A 17,611-nucleotide genomic window follows, 5' to 3' on the forward strand; every position below is an offset into this window, starting at 1 on the left:
TGAAAGGAAATCAAAATACCATTTTATTGAGGTTTTCAGTCACCCCCGTTAAAAGCCAACCAACAAAGAACTTTCTCTCATCTCCCCCACCCACCGCCCCCACCAGGCCTTTGGGTAGCCTTAACACAGCTCTTTCCCTTTGCTTTGATTTCTGCCCCTTAAACATTTACCCCTCAAGATCCTGTCATCTCTTTGCGACTCCCCGCTACAACAGTCCTTGCAAAATGCCAGATGCATCTTCCTCCACTTTCATTTAATTTCTCACTACACAAGAGATCCAGAAAGGCATTTTCCCAGTTAAAATAATTAACAATTTAAATATAGATCCCCTGGTGACCACTTATCCCTCATCTTGGAAACTTTCTCCTTCAACAAAGGTATCCAGTGTTGCGAATGCTGAGGGAAGGGTAGGGGCACCTTTGGGTCCTCCACCTGCGCCCGCAGAGACAGAGAATGCGCGAGAGGAAGAGAGAAGAGGCCGGGTGTGGCTTTGTGTGGAAGTGTTTTAGTGTGTCTTATCTTTCTGAGTGTTTCTTGTGTCTCCACAGCTCAGATACACCATGGACCAGAGTTTATTTACCTGTAACTCTGCTGATGGACATTATTAGCTGGCTTCTGGTTCCTTATCATCACAAACAAGGAGGCGACAGAGAACACTCCTGAGTCTATCTGTCTGGGCACTAGAGCGCGACTTTGCCCCTCTAGGGGAAATACCGAGAACGCGGCCTCCAGGCCACTTGGTTGTTGTGGCTGTTCAGTTGCTAACAGGCGTCCAGCTCTTTGCGACCCCGAGAACGGCAGCACGCCAGGCTCCTCTGTCCTCCACTAACTCCCAGAGTTGCTCGAATTCCTGTCCACTGAGTCAGTGATGCTGTCTAACTATCCCATCCTCTGTTGCCCCTTCTCCTTCTTCCTTCAGTCTTTCCCACCATCAGGGTCTTTTCCCATAAGTTGACTCTTTGCATCAGGTGGCCAAAGTACTGGAGCTTCAGCTTCAGCATCAGTCCTTCCAATGAATATTCAGGGTTGATTTCCTTTAGGATGGACTGGTTAAAACCAGTCGATCCAGACCACTGGGTGAGTCCTTCTTCCCGTTTATGTTCACACACGTTGACTAACACCTCTCCCAAGGTGGCAGCAGCAACCAACACGAGCATGTGTCTACATCAGTCCTTCTACACGGAGTTCTTCAGTAACATCGTGCGGCAATACCACCCCTTCTACTGCTGTTTCAAAACCTGAAATATAGTTGATTTACAGTATTGTGTTAGTTTCAGGTTTATAGCTAAGTGATTCAGTTATATATTTTTTCAGATGATTTCCTATTACAGTTATCGCCAGATACTGAATATAGTTCCCTGAACTATACAGTAAATCCTTATGTATTTTTACTTCCATAAAAATAACTAGTTAAGTAAACAGTCACTTGTCTCTCTTACGTACAGGAGTTTGTGTCTGTTAACCCCATACTCCTAATTTACCCCTCCACCCCTGCCCTTCCCTCTGGTAACCGTGAGTTTGTTTTCTACGTCTGTGAGTCTGCTTTGAATGCAGATTCATTTGTATTATGTTTTAGATTCCACGTATCAGTGATAGCATATAGTATTTGTCTTTCTCTGTCTGACTTCCTTCACTTAGTATGATATTCTTTAGGTCCACCTAATCATGAGAAACGCTGGACTGGAAGAAACACAAGCTGGAATCAAGATTGCCGAGAGAAATATCAATAACCTCAGATATGCAGATGACAATACCCTTATGGCAGAAAGTGAAGAGGAACTCAAAAGCCTCTTGATGAAAGTGAAAGTGGAGAGTGAAAAAGTTGGCTTAAAGCTCAACATTCAGAAAACAAAGATCATGGCATCCGGTCCCACCACTTCATGGGAAACAGATGGGGAAACAGTGGAAACAGTGTCAGACTTTATTTTTGCGGGCTCCAAAATCACTGCAGATGGCGACTGCAGCCATGAAATTAAAAGATGCTTACTTCTTGGAAGGAAAGTTATGTCCAACCTAGATAGATATTCAAAAGCAGAGACATTACTTTGCCAACAAAGGTCCGTCTAGTCCAGGCTATGGTTTTTCCAGTGGTCATGTATGGATGTGAGAGTTGGACTGTGAAGAAGGCTGAGCCCCGAAGAACTGATGCTTTTGAAGACCGGAACCTAAAAACCACTCACACACTGTGACTGTTTTAGTTACTTAACCAGCGTAGACACACTCTATTCACAGACGTCTTCCCTCTGGCTCAATAAATCTCTCCTCAAATCACTAATGAAGTTGAACTTCCTCTAGACGGTGTGCTTCAGGCTTAAGAAACTCCTACGGAAGCTAGTTCTCAGGAGGACCCCATTCAGGTCAGGTCCTAACGGAAGGAGACAGAGGGGCTGACAGACAAGCCACAGCGACTTCACGTAGAGCCCCAGGAGCACGTCCTGAAGCCTGTCACACGGCAAGCATGCAGCCACCTTCAGGGAGACACACACACACGCTCGTCTTCACGTAGAGCCCCAGGAGCACGTCCTGAAGGCCGTCACGCGGCAAGAGTGCAGCCACCTTCAGGGAGACACACACACACACTCGTCTTCACGTAGAGCCCCAGGAGCACGTCCTGAAGGCCGTCACACGGCAAGAATGCAGCCACCTTCAGGGAGACACACACACACACTCGTCTTAACTAACTGCTTTTCTTCCTTGATTTAAGTATTAACAGTAGGCATGAGCCTTGTCTTTCTATGTGGGACTTATAAATGCCATTCATAAAGACAATCAGTATTACTTTTGCAAAACTAGATAAAAAGGTTTTTTTAATTTGTTTTAAGATGCTTTGAAGTGGTGAAGCCTACTCAATGCCTATCCATATTATTCTGTTAATAATATTCTTATTAACAGAATATCAACTTTAATGGGAAGGGAGGCTTTAAAAACTTCAGCTTTAAAAACTACATTTCCCAGCTTCCTTATCAAGTAGACCTGGCCTTTTAACACTTCATTTGTGCTGGCCAATGAAAGCTCAGTTGGTAAAGAATCCGCCTGCTAGGTAGGAGACCTGAGTTTGATTCCTAGGCCGGGAAGATCTGCTGGAGAAGGGATAGGCTACCCACTTGGGCTTCCCCTGTAGCTCAGCTGGTAAAGAATCCACCTGCAATGCAGGAAACCTGGGTTTGATCCCTGGGTTGGGAAGATCCCCTGGAGAAAGGGAAGGCTACCCACTGCAGTAGCCTTCAGGCTGGTTTTAGAAAAGGCAGAGGAACCAGAGATCAAATTGCCAACATCCACTGGATCATGGAAAAAGCAAGAGAGTTCCAGAAAAACATCTATTTCTGCTTTATTGACTATGCCAAAGCCTTTGACTGTGTGCATCACAGTAAACTGTGGACAATTCTTCAAGAGACGGGAATACCAGACCACCTGATCTGCCTCTTGAGAAATTTGTATGCAGGTCAGGAAGCAACAGTTAGAACTGGACATGAAACAACAGACTGGTTCCAAATAGGAAAAGGAGTACGTCAAGGCTGTATATTGTCACCCTGCTTATTTAACTTCTATGCAGAGTACATCATGAGAAACGCTGGACTGGAAGAAGCTGGAATCAAGATTGCCGGGAGAAATATCAATAACCTCAGATATGCAGATGACACCACCCTTATGGCAGAAAGTGAAGAGGAACTCAAAAGCCTCTTGATGAAAGTGAAAGTGGAGAGTGAAAAAGTTGGCTTAAAACTCAACATTCAGAAAACTAAGATCATGGCATCCGGTCCCACCACTTCACGGGAAACAGATGGGGAAACAGTGGAAACAGTGTCAGACTTTATTTTTCTGGGCTCCAAAATCACTGCAAATGGTGACTGCAGCCGTGAAATTAAAAGACGCTTACTCCTTGGAAGGAAAGTTATGACCAACCTAGATAGCATATTGAAAAGCAGAGACATTACTTTGCCAACAAAGGTCCATCTAGTCCAGGCTATGGTTTTTCCTGTGGTCATGTATGAATGCGAGAATTGGACTGTGAAGAAGGCTGAGCATTGAAGAATTGATGCTTTTGAACTGTGGTGTTGGAGAAGACTCTTGAGAGTCCCTTGGACTGCAAGGAGATCCAACCAGTCCATTCTGAAGGACATCAGCCCTGGGATTTCTTTGGAAGGACTGATGGGGAAGCTGAAACTCCAGTACTTTGGCCACCTCATGCGAAGAGTTGACTCATTGGAAAAGACTCTGATGCTGGGAGGGATTGGGGGCAGGAGGAGAAGGGGACGACAGAGGATGAGATGGCTGGATGGCATCGCTGACTCGATGGACGTGAGTCTGAGTGAACTCTGGGAGTTGGTGATGGACAGGGAGGCCTGGCGTGCTGTGGTTCATGGGGTCTCAAAGAGTCAGACACGACTGAGCGACTGATCTGATCTGATCTGATCTGACCCACTGCAGTATTCTGGCCTGGAGAATTCCTCCATGGGATCACAAAGAATCGGACACAACTGAGCCACTTTCACTTTCACTTTTCACTTGCAATGAAATGTCAGAAGTCATTGGGTATACTTCCTAAAAAGTTCCTTAAAGTTGGGGGATGGGATAGGGAGGAGCGGTCAAGTCTCAGCTGATCTCTTTTCCATTCTCCTTTTCTGCCACCTGAAAAACTATGTGACTAGGAGAATAAGACCCAAATTTTGCCTCTGAATTTCTTACTAAATGGAAAAAATAAACCTTATTTAAGCTGTTGATATTTGGGTTTTCTTCGATAGGTAGGTAAACTATATTCTGGGGCTTCCCTGGTGGCTTAGACGGTAAAGAATCTGCCTGCAATGTGGGAGACCTGGGTTCAATCCCTGGGTCAGGAAGATCCCTTGGAGAAGGGAATGGCAACCCACTCCAATATTCTTGCCTGGAGAATTCCATGGAGAGAGGAGCCTGGTGGGCTACAGTCCATGGGGTTTCAAAATGTCAGACACAACTGAGTGACATGCAAAGATACTTTGAAGGGAGGAAATAAACGGAGGAGTAAAACATTTCTCCCTCTTTCTAGTCCACCAAAAGTCACCAGAAGGGGCTAATAAAGGAACAGCTGAAATAATATTACTGTATTCATAGTATTTTAAAAATTTAGAAAAGACAGAGGAATCAGAAATCAAACTGCCAACATTCATTGGATGACAGAAAATGCAAGAGAATTCCAGAAAAACATCTACTTCTGATTTATTGACTACACTGAAGCTTTGACTATGTGGATCACAACAAACCGGAAAATTCGTAGATGTGGCAATACCACACCACCTTACCTATATCCTGAGAAACCTGTATGCAGGTCAAGAAGCAACAGGCAGAACCGGACATGGAACAAGGGACTGGTTCAAAATTGGGAGAGAAGTCCATCGAGGCTGTACATTGTCACCCCGCTTTGCTGTTGTTCAGGTGCTAAGTTGGGTCTGACTCTGTGACCCCATGGACTGCAGCACGCCAGGCTTCCCATTAACTTATATGCAGAGGACATCATGAGAAATACCTGGCTGGATGAATCACAAGCTGGAATCAAGATTGCTGGGAGAAATATCAACAACCTCAGACATGCAGATGATTTCTAAGTGGCAGAAAGCAAAGAGAAACTAGAGAGCTTCTTGATGAGGGTGAAAGAGGAGAGAAAACAAGTTGGCTTAAAACTCAAAATTAAAAAACTTAAGATCGTCTGGTCCCATCATGTGTGCATGAGTGTTAAGTCACTTCAGTCGTGTCTGACGCTTTGCAACCCTATGGACTGTAGCCCACCAGGCTCCTCTGTCCATGGAATTCTCCATGCAAGAGTACTGGAGTGGGGTGTCATGCTCTCCTCCTGAGGAATCTTTCCAACCCAGGGACTGAAATCACGTCTCTTTTGTCTCCTGCATTGGCAGGAGGGTTCTTTACCACTAGCACCACCTGGGAAGCCCCAGATCCCATCACTTTATGGCAAATAGATGGGAAAGTGGACACAGTGACAGATTTTATTTTCTTGGGCCCCCAAATCACTGCAGATGGTGACTGCAGCCATGAAATTAAAAGGTGCTGCTCCTTGGAAGGAAAGCTATGACAAACCTGCTGCTGCTGCTGCTGCTGAGTCGCTTCAGTCGTGTCCGACTCTGTGCGACCCCACAGACGGCAGCCCACCAGGCTCCCCGTCCCCGGGATTCTCCAGGCAAGAACACTGGAGTGGGTCGCCATTTCCTTCTCCAATGCAGGAAAGTGAAAAGTGAAAGGGAAGTCACTCAGTCGTGTCCGACTCTTCTCGACCCCATGGACTGCAGCCCACCAGGCCCTTCCGTCCATGGGATTTTCCAGGCTAGAGTACTGGAGTGGGGTGCCATTGCCTTCTCCTAGACAGTGAATTAAAAAGCAGAGACATCCCTTTGCCAATAAAAGTCGGTATAGATAGTCAAAGCTATGGTTTTTTCCAGTAGTCATGTACGGATGTGAGAGTTGGACCATAAAGAAAGCTGAGAGCCGAACAATTGATGCCTTTGAACTATGGTGCTGGAGAAGACTCTTGAGAGTCCCTTGGACAGCAGGGAGATCAAACCAGTCAATCTTAAAGGAAATGAACCCTGAATATTCATTGGAAGGACTGATGCTGAAGCTGAAACTCCAATACTTTGGCCACCTAATGCAAAGAACTGACTCATTGGAAAAGACCCTGAAACTGGGAACGATTGAGGGCAGGAGGAGAAGGGGATGACAGAGGATGAGATGGCTGGATGGCATCACTAACTCAAAGAACAGGACTTTGAGCAAACTCTGGGAGACAATGAAGGACAGGGAAGCCTGGCTTGCTGCAGTCCATGGGGTCGCAAAGAGCTGGACACAACTTAGTGATTAAACAACTGAACAATGTCCTGTTTCAACATTTTGTCTTTTTGGCCACAAATGCAATCCAATGTGAAATTTAGCAACCACGCATATAATAAATGGTGACATGAAGAAATGACCATCTGAAATATCTAAACCCAAATCTTTATTTCCATTTTGGCCGAAAGCAAGATGTTCCTTTCAGTGGTAAGAGGCTGTCCACCTCCCACTTCACCGGCTGTGTGACTCAGTCTTACTGCACTCCCAATGACATTCTGGATTTTTCTGTAATCTCCTTTCCTTAATAAATTCAAGATAGACCCACACATTGCAAACAGCTTATAATAGTGTTACTGTTTCTGGACTAAATCAGGGATGCAGCCCTGGCCAGTAGCTATGTCCATGGATAACTGAATAATTGCTTCAATTCCCTGCTTGTTTCTGAGAGAGTGTCAGCCTGGCCTCTGGGCATGGCTGATCATTACTCATTGTCAAACTGAGAGTTTCAATGCTCAATGTGACCGTGTGCACTATATCTGCTTTCTCCCTGGCAGATTATTTAAATACCATCGAGTTGAAGTCAAGTTGTCCCAGAGCGCACTGAATCTTGGCCCCAGAGGTCCCCATAGGAGCCCTTCCTTGAAAAGCTTCTTTTGCTATATTGTAATCTGTTTCTCAGTGAATATGTGATGATCGGATGCTTTCAGCCTGATTCTTTTTTCCTGCCTCATGTCCCCTGGGGATCCCGCTGCCTCCTTATAAAGGCCATGTGTATCTTATCTCTTCCAATGCAGTTGCTAAAACCAGAAAGCAGTCTGGAAAACATTTCCCTAAACTGTACTGTTTTTCCTCATTTCTTTCTGACACCTCCAGATAACTTGTTAGCATACTGTCTTTTTCTATCGAGCCTTGCCCCAGTGGGTGTTTGGGGACTGAATGACATCACCTAGGAATTTATAATTAGAAACAACAATGTTGCTTTCCAAATCTGTAACACCAGGAGACAACTGGAGAGATTTTAAAAGCTGTTGGTGAAACCTCAAAGGTAAAAGGTCTTTTCTGATCACATGGACACTCTGCCAGCTTTTAGGACGCTACCAGGAAAGTGTTGGAACAGGCAGCAACCCTTCCAAGTGCTGATGGTAGTGCCATATGCCAAGGCGGACTCTCAAGACCTGGGGTTAGCCTTGGACACTGCACAGGAAATGTCACTGGGATCTCGGCTCTCCCAGGCGAAGCTGTTTCTCCAAGTTCCTGGAAGTCTCTGAGAAGTGTTCTGAGTTTATGCCACTGCAGACATGGGGCACAGTGACTTGATGATTGAGCTTTTATTTGTTCAGCCAATTCTTATTATGCTAAGTCACTTCAGTCATGTCTGACTCTTTGTGATCCCATGAACTGTAGCCCACCAGGCTCCTCTGTCCATGGGATTTTTCCAGGCAAGAATACTGGAGTGGGTTGCCATGCTCTCCTCCAGGGGATCTTCCCAACCCAGGGATCGAACCTGCATCGCTTATGCCTCCTGCACTGGGAGGCAGCGCCACCTATTAATTCAACCAGTTCTTACAGAGAGCCTGTCTTACAAGTCTTGTGCCGAGGACTTGGCTGCTGTCACCAGGGTCTGGTCTTCGGCTACGAGTAGCATGACCAGAGCTCTGCTGTCTAGTATGGTAGCCACTGCTGGGGGTGGTGTAGCTGCCAAGTCATGTCTGACTCTTATGGCCCCATGGACTGTAGCCCACCAGGCTCCTCTGTCCATGGATTTCCCAGGCAAGAATACTGGAGTGGATTGCCATTTCCTTCATCCAGGGGATCTTAATGACCCAGGGACAGAACCTGGGCCTCCTGCATTGGCAGGCGGATTCTTCACCGGCTGAGCTCCCAGGAAAACCATTAGGCACTGTGAGTGTGTGCTAAGTCACTTTAGTCATGTCCAACTCTTTTCGACCCTATGGACTGTAGCCTTCCAGGCTCCTCTGTCCAAGAGATTCTCCAGGCAAGAATATTGGAGTGGGTTGCCATGCCTTCCTCCAGGAGATCTTCCCAACCTAGGGATTGAACTTGTGTCTCCCATGTCTCCTGCATTGGGAGATGGGTTCTTTACCATAGCACCACCACTAGGCATGTGCAACCATGTTTAAGTTTAAATAACTTTCCCCAGCAGTCCAGTGGTTAAGACTCCCCCTTCTACTACCGGGGGCCCCTGGTAGGATCCCTGGTGGGGGAACTAAGGTCCTGTATGCCCTGAAGTGGGGCTAAAAAGTAAATAAATAAATTTAAATTAACAAAAACTGAAGGACAAAGTAATCTCCTAGGTTGCATCTGCCACACTTCAAATGGTCAGTAGCCACGTAGGGCTGGTGTTACCCTATTGGACAGCACAGATCTAGAACATTTTTATCATCGTGGAAAGTTGTTTTTAGACACTGCTGAGCTAAAGAGTCTGCCTTGCCTGGCACACTCCAGAATTACTTGTACTGATGTGTTGTAATCATTAACAGCACCTCTTTTACTCTCAAAGTGTCAATACTAATTTATGAATGGACAGGAAATTGGCCACCATCTCCTTGAAGCCCCCGCCCCCGCCAGCCTGGCGCAGCCACAGTCTTTGCCAGGCCGTCCCTGAGACCCCAAACCCTTCTCTTTGATGAACAAGTTGGCAGTGTCCCGCAAGACCCCTGCCTTCTCCCTGTTTCTCTGGCACCTGTGAAATTCAACATTTATTGACAGGAAAAAAAAAAAAATCCCAGTAAAGAAATTTCAGTTCTCTCAAAGTGAATGATTTACTTGTAAAGCAGTTTCAGTTTTGGTTTTTAGTTCCCCTTGCAGAAAGAACTCAGCTTGACTCCCTTTGCCCTGAAGGGTGGGAGCCGGTCACACAAGAAGGTGAGGGGTGGGGAGGCCCCGCTCATCGCGCACAGGCCCCGCCTCTATCTCGGGGACCGAGGCCCAGGTCCCGCCTTTAACTCGGGGACTGACGCCAAGGCCCCGCCCACTGGGCCCAGGCCCCGCCTCTATTTCAGGGACTTCAGCGCTCAGGCTCCGCCTCTATCTCGGGGAGAGAGGCGTCCAGGCCCCGCCCGTCGCGTCCAGGCCCCGCCTCCATCTCGGGACCGGCGCCCGGGCCCCGCCCCCAGCCTCCCCCACTCCCCGCCCATCCCGCCCAGGCCCCGCCTCCATCTCGTGGAGCGGCGCCCAGGCCCCGCCCTCAGCCCCCTCCACTCCCCGCCTCGGCCCCGCCAGTCCCGCCCAGCAGAGGGCACCTGCGTTTCCTCTTCTCCGTAAAGGCTACACAAGCGTGAGGGACACTCTTCCTTTCAGTGTGACTTCTTTGTGAGCAGCAGTCCGAGGCCCCAGATAGCACAGGTCGCTCTGAGGACACGGCGTCCGAGCGTGGAGACGAGAGCCGCGGGGCGCAGGGGGCGTGCGGGGAGCCGCACCCCCGCGGCGCGCAGCGCCTCAGCCTCCGGGGCCCGCGAGCGGACACCATTTTGCAGAACTGAGGAGGGAGGCCCGAGCCCTGCTCCCTGCGTCCGCGCCGCCGAGCGAGCCGGCCTGGGGCCAGCGGGCCGCCCCCGGGAGCTCCTCCCCCAACACCGGGTCCGCTCTTTGGAGGCGCCCTGAGCCCAGCCTTGGTCTCACACACCTGCCGGGGAACAAAATGGTGGGGACGCCAGGGGCGGCTGCAGGGACCAGGGCCGGGCAGTGCTTAGCGGCCCTCCCAGACCGCCCGCCTACAGCGCAGCATCTACCTGTCCGTCCAGCATCTCTCAGCCTTTCTCTCCCCCCCACCTCTCCCCCATCTCTCCCCTTGCCCCCTCATCTCTCGCCTCGCCCCCCATCTCTCTCTTCCTCATTCTTCCGGCACATTCTCTGCAGGAGTCTTCCCCTCCCCACCACGGACGGGGACTGAAATCCCAGCTGATTCGAGGTCTGCTCTGGGACCCCTCAAGGCTACCAATTCATTACTGAGCATAGTTTATGATTTGTTTTTCTGTATCTAAGGGAAAGATGCTGAGGAAAGTTTGTGTTTGGCTTATTTTTGCCTCTTCTGGTGCCCTGAACATATTTATGAGGTTAAAAAACTCCTGTCCAAATGGATGTCCACTACTCTTTGTAAAATTCCCGGAAACATTTTGGAAGGGGTTTCTTGGTGGCAAACCCCTAGGACCAGTTTGTTGCATCTTTTGGGAAAAAGACAAGCCTGCGGCTGGACTCCTGGGCTCTTGTAACAGCCAGTGATTGGTCGGCTGTATCCTCAGTTTCCTTCTCTATAGTATCTGCCTCTTCTGTAAGGAATAAGCAAGACAGTGCAGGTAAAGGGCTTCAGAAGGCACGTGGCATGGATTCAGTAAATACTAGCGAGTACTGGTTTATCCTTTCTTTGCCACGAGCTCCCTCCAGGACTCAGGAGCTTGGCTTCTGAGCACACATGCTTGATGGAGGAAGCTTTGCATTATCTGAACCAAGCAGTTGTGCAGGAGGGTTTGGCTCTACCAACTCCACAAATGCATTCTTGAATTTTATTAGCCCACCCCTGCTACACTGGAGAGGAAGCTGGAGTCCAGGGAGGCTGGGTGATCGTGACATCCACAGCCACAGGCCAGAGGACCAGCGTTTGAACGTCCCTCCTTCTCTAAGGCCTTTCTACATCTGATTACTTTTCACCTTAGGTCAAATTATCAGGTCCTTATGGCTGAGATTTGTCTTGCCTGCTTCTTGAACCTGAACTCAAACTGACTTAAGCAAAGTAGGAATTTATTGGCTCATAAACTGTGGTGTTGGAGAAGACTCTTCAGAGTCCCTTGGACTGCAAGGAGATCCAACCAGTCCATTCTGAAGGACATCAGCCCTGGGATTTCTTTGGAAGGACTGATGCTAAAGCTGAAACTCCAGTACTTTGGCCACCTCATGCGAAGAGTTGACTCATTGGAAAAGACTCTGATGCTGGGAGGGATTGGGGGCAGGAGGAGAAGGGGACGACAGAGGATGAGATGGCTGGATGGCATCACTGACTTGATGGACGTGAGTCTGAGTGAATTCCGGGAGTTGGTGATGGACAGGGAGGCCTGGCGTGCTGTGATTCATGGGGTCGCGAAGAGTCGGACATGACTGAGCAACTGAACTGATAGTTAAAAAAATCTAGGAGTTCACGCATGGCTGGATCCAGGACAGGGGCTCAAACTATTATCCACCAAGTTCATCTCTTTTTCTGCTTTACTTTATGTTGGCTTCACTCTTAGACAGGTACCCTTTCTGTAGTAGTCCCTGGTAACTTCACATTAACATTCTCTTAGTTTTAAGCCCTAGTGGAATTAAAGCACCTTTTTGCCAATGATTCCAACAAAAGTCTTAACTCAGGTCTTATCTGACCAACTTAGACCATTCATGAACAGATCAAGTGGCCAAACCTAGGAAATAATGTCCATCCATTAAGTCAGGATTCAGGGTCAGCCCCCCAAAACAATAGGATGGAAAAACTAGAGATCTTTTCAAGAAAATTAGAGATACCAAGGGAACATTTCATGCAAGGATGGGCTCAATAAAGGACAGAAATGGAATGGACCTAACAGAAGCAAAAGATATTAAGAAGAGGTGGCAAGAATACACAAAAGAACTATGCAAAAAAGATCTCCATGACCCAGATAACCACGATGCTGTGATCGCTTACCTAGAGCCAGACATCCTAGAGACTGAAGTCAAGTGGGCCTTAGGAAGCATCACTATGAACAAAACTAGTGGAGGTGATGGAATTCCAGGTAAGCTATTTCAAGTCCTAAAAGATGATGCTGTGAAAGTGCTGCACTCAATATGCCAGCAAATTTGGAAAACAGCAGTGGCCACAGGACTGAAAAAGGTCGGATTTTACTCCAAACCCAAAGAAGGGCAGTGCTAAATAATGTTCAAATTACTGCACAATTGCACTCATCCCACATGCTAGTAAAGTAATGCTCAAAATTCTCCAAGCCAGGCTTCAACACTATATGAACCAAGAACTTCCAGACTTTCAAGCTGGATTTAGAAAAGGCAGAGGAACCAGAAATCAAGTTGCCAACATCTATTGGATCACAGAAAAAGTAAGAGAGTTCCAGAAAAACATCTACTGCTTTATTGACTATGCAAAAACCTTTGACTGTGTGGATCACAGTAAACTGTGGACAATTCTTCAAGAGACAGGAATACCAGACTACCTGACCTGCCTCCTGAGAAATCTGTATGCAGGTCAGGAAGCAACAGTTAGAACTGGACATGGAACAATGGACTGATTCCAAATTGGGAAAGGAGTACGTCAAGGCTGTATATTGTCACCCTGCTTATTTAATTTCTGTGCAGAGTACATCATGTGAAATGTCGGGCTGAATGAAGCACAAGCTGGAATCAAGATTACCAAGAGAAATAGCTATAACCTCAAATACGCAGATGACACCAACCTTATGGCAGAAAGTGAAGAGGAATTAAAGAGCCTCTTGATGAAAGTGAAAGAGGAGAGTGAAAAAGCGGGCTTAAAATTCATTCAAAAAACTAAGATCATAGCATCTGATCCCATCACTTCATGGCAAATAGATGGGGAAACAGTGGAAATAGTGAGACACTATTTTTTGGGGCTCCAAGATCACTGTGAATAGTGACTGAAGCCATGAAATTAAAAGATGCTTGCTCCCTGGAAGAAAAGTTATGACCAACCTAGATAGCATATTGAAAAGCAGAGACATTACTTTGCCTATAAAGGTCCGTCTAGTCAAGGCTATGGTTTTCCCAGTGGTCATGTATGGATGTCAGAGTTGGACTATAAAGAAAGCTGAGTGCCAAAGAATTGATGCTTTTGAACTATGGTGTTGGAGAAGACTCTTGAGAGTCCCTTGGACTGCAAGGAGATCCAACCAGTCCATCCTAAAGGAGATTAGTCCTGGGTGTTCATTGGAAGGACTGATGCTAAAGCTGAAACTCCAATACTTTGGCCACCTGATGTGTAGAACTGCCTCATTGGAAAAGACCTTGTTGCTGGGAAAGATTGAGGGCAGGAGGAGAAGGGGATGACAGAGGATGAGGTGGTTGGATGCCATCACCAACCAACAGACATGAGTTTGAGCAAACTCCAGGAGATGGTGAAAGACGGGGAAGGAAGCCTGGCATGCTGCAGTCCATGAAGTCTCAAAGAGTCAGACATGACCGAGCGACTAAACAACAATAACCCCGAAACGACGTGAGCTGCCAGTGGTGGTGGTATTGGCCAAAGGAGAACCAGGGGGCTTTTTCCCATAGAAGGAAGGTGGATGCTCTGTAAACAAAATCTGTGGCTGTCTGTGACACACAGTAGGTGCTCAATATACTTCAGCTATTAAAGGGAGCCCTTGACCAAAAGTTAGAGACCTTTGGGGATTATTGAAGCTCCAGAATCATACCGTTAAGCTGGTGGTTCTTTATCTTAAAATTCTTCCATCCATGAACCACACTTTTAGAACTTCTGATTCAGTTGATTGGAGTGGGGGTGTGCCCAGCACTGGGTGTTAAACGCACCCAGGAGAACTTAATGTATGGGGCTGAAAACTGCTGCTTTAAGCTAATCCATATGCTTGGCTGGTGCCCACAAAGCTCATAACCATGGCACCACCTCCTTGGTTTAAGACCCAAGGAATTGTTATATAATTTTATATATATAAGTAATGATTATATGTGACTCTTCAATGCAGAATTTGAAAATACCTTCACATTATTTCTTCCAATGCCCCATCTGCTGAAACAGGACTTTGGTGGCAGCTAAAAAAATGCAAAGTGGATCATGACTTCGGTGTGTGAGTGTGTGTGTGAGTGTGTGAATGTGTGAGTGTGTGTGTGTGTCCTTTGTGATTATACAAAGCCTTGCTTTGGGTGGTTAAATCAGCAACACAGATAGGAACTTAACAAATGCTGAGTCATCCGCCTCTTTGTTATTTCAACTTTCTTCCCCTCTCCCCTACTTCATGTAAACACCGGATGAAAAGTTGTGGGTATTTGACATCACCAAGACAGATGGGTGGACGTCCTCTGTCTCCAGGGACAGTATCCTGAGAAGGATACAGTGTCCTCTCCGTGCCTCACTGCAGCCAAGAATGCACAACTTACACCTAATTGGACAATCACAATCAGAGGAACATTCTGTTACAGTGGGGCAGAGGGCAGGGGAAGGACTGCGGTCTTCAAAAATGCTAATCTCACAAAAGACAAAGAGAAGCTGTGGAAATGTTCCAGGTCCAAGGAAGCTAAACAAACATGACAATTAAGTGCACACCCTGGCCCTAGACAGGAGCCTGTGCTGGAGGCGGAATGTCAAAAGGAACAGTACAAGGCTGACTGATAAAAACTGGAATCTGGATGGTAAGTTAAACTGTTACATCAGGATAAATGTATTGAGTTTTGAAATCTATTGTGGCTACGTAAGAGAGAATCCCCATTCTTAGCAAATATATACATGGAGTATTTGAGAGTCAAGGGCCATGATGAGTGTAACAGTCACGAATGGCTTAGGAAGAAATTGTGTGTGTATGTGTGTGTGGAGAGAGACCAAACAAGCAAATAGAGTAAAATGTTAATAATGTTAATAGGTAAATACATAAAGGGAAAAAGGTAATCTACATTATTTCTCTATTTGCAACTTGGTGAATAAATTTAAATTATTTTCAAATTAAAGGTAGTTTAAAAGCTGGAGACAGAAAAACTATAAAAATAAACAGCATTCATTTAGTTGAAATGTGGAAATACACTTCATGACTCATGAAGATTAAGAATTCCAAACACACGCACACACGCACACACACATGCACACCCCATATATCAAAGCTCACACCTCGTACTAATAAAATGAAGCGTCCCTGCGTGCACCCATGATAATTCGATAGTCAAAATGTGAGGTTCCTTCCTAAACATTTTCATAAACTCCTAGATTACGGGGTTTACCGGAAGCTGCCAGATGGTACAGCCACACCCCAACGGTTTCTCAGGACTTGAAGTTTCTGAAATACAGACTCTTGAAAGTCCCTTGGACTGCAAGGAGATCCAACCAGTCCATTCTAAAGATCAGCCCTGGGTGTTCTTTGGAAGAAATGATGCTAAAGCTGAAACTCCAGTACTTTGGTCATCTCATGTGAAGAGTTGACTCATTGGAAAAGACTCTGATGCTGGGAGGGATTGGGGGCAGGAGGAGAAGGGGACAACAGAGGATGAGATGGCTGGATGGCATCACTGACTCAATGGACGTGAGTTTGAGTGAACTCTGGGAGTTGGTGATGGACAGGGAGGCCTGGCGTGCTGCGATTCATGGGGTTGCAAAGAGTCAGACACGACTGAGCGACTGAACTGAACTGAACTGAAGTTACACTGAATGACATACAGAAATACTCCTTCTATTTAAAGCTCCCCAATGGTATTCACTGCCCTACAGAGTAAAATCCAAACTCTTAACCTCTGGCTCATGAAGCCCTACGGGCTTCCCAGGTGGCGCTAGCAGAAAGAATCCTCCTCCCAATGCAGGAGACGAGAGAGACGTGGATTTGATCCTGGGAGGAGGGAACGGCACCTGACCCCAGTGTTCTTGCCTGGAGAATCCCATGGACAGAGGAGCCTGGTGGGCTACAGCCCACAGGGAAGCAAAAAGTCGGACACGACTGCAGCAGCTTAGTGCACACACACAGGCACCTACACCTACACCTATAGGTATCTTGTCTTTATTTATTTTTTTGGTGGTACCACTCAGCTTCCAGAATCTTAGTTCCCCAACCAGGGATGAAACACAGGCCCCCAGCAGTGGAAATGTGGAGTCTTAACCACTGAATCACCAGGGAATTCCCTGGTCTCTTTTATTTGTCAGGCTTCATCTCAAAGACTCCCCCATATTAACCTGATTTCTAGAACATGCTGAGGGCTTTCTGACCTCAGGGCCATTGCACCCGCTGTTCCTGTTCCTAGAAAACTCTTATCCAGTTCTTCACAGAACAGCATCCATCTTCTAAGACCGTTTCAGTCTCAACTCAGCTGTCGCCCAGCTCTCTCTATTTACCATGGAAATGACCACTAAGTGCGTTGACTTTAAAATCCTTACAAACATACTAGAGAAAACTCACCCAAACATTCCCCACTCTGCTCAGTCTCTGGGCACTTCTTTTCTCTTCTGCCCCAAAGAGACCGTGTTAAATGACTCAAGCCCTCACTTCTTTGGGGTTATCACCTCCTCAGAGAGTTCTCCCATCACTGTTCTTTCCTTTGCTTTATGTTTTTCTCTATTTTAAATATTTATGATTTATTTAATTGGAGTATAATTGCTTTACAGTGTTGTGTTAATTTCTGCTGGGCAACAACGTGAATCAGCTCTAAGTACACATATCTGCTCCCTCTTGGGCCTCCCTTCCGTTATTCCGCCGATCCCACCCCTCCGCGTCATCACAGAGCACAGAGCCGAGCTCCCTGCGTTATAGAGCAGCGTCCCACTAGCTGTCTAGTTATCATGAACTGAAGTGAAAGTGAAAGCTGCTCAGTCCTGTCCGACTCAGTCCGTGGACTTCTCCAGGCCAGAATCTTGGAGTGGGCAGCCTTTCCCTTCTCCAGGGGATCTTCCCGACCCAGGGATCGAACCTGGGCCTCCTGCGCTGCAGACGGATTATGATAGTGTTCATGTCAGTCCTGCTCTTTCAATTCCTCCCGCCCTCTTCTCCCCTCGCCCACCATGTGCACAAGTTCATCCTGCTTTATTTTTCTTCATAGCATTTATTACTGTCTGACCACACACACAGCGTATATATCTGACAAATATAATCTACATATTTTT

At 46.8% G+C, this 17,611-nt stretch overlaps 1 long non-coding RNA gene across 1 annotated transcript; it reads right to left on the bottom strand.

The window, feature by feature from the left end:
• Nucleotides 1–10,381, bottom strand: LOC147359953 (uncharacterized). The gene is made up of 2 exons (XR_015138813.1): nucleotides 10,077–10,381; nucleotides 1–1,238 (listed from the first exon to the last, which is right to left on the bottom strand). It is a non-coding gene; the product is annotated as an uncharacterized LOC147359953 (long non-coding RNA).
• Between the last annotated feature and the right edge of the window lie 7,230 nt (nucleotides 10,382–17,611).

The sequence above is a fragment of the Bos grunniens genome, chromosome 13 (assembly GCF_055505025.1).
Source record: "Bos grunniens cultivar Pamir isolate PY7600 chromosome 13, Bosgru_T2T1.0, whole genome shotgun sequence".
NCBI classification, from domain to species: domain Eukaryota; kingdom Metazoa; phylum Chordata; class Mammalia; order Artiodactyla; family Bovidae; genus Bos; species Bos grunniens.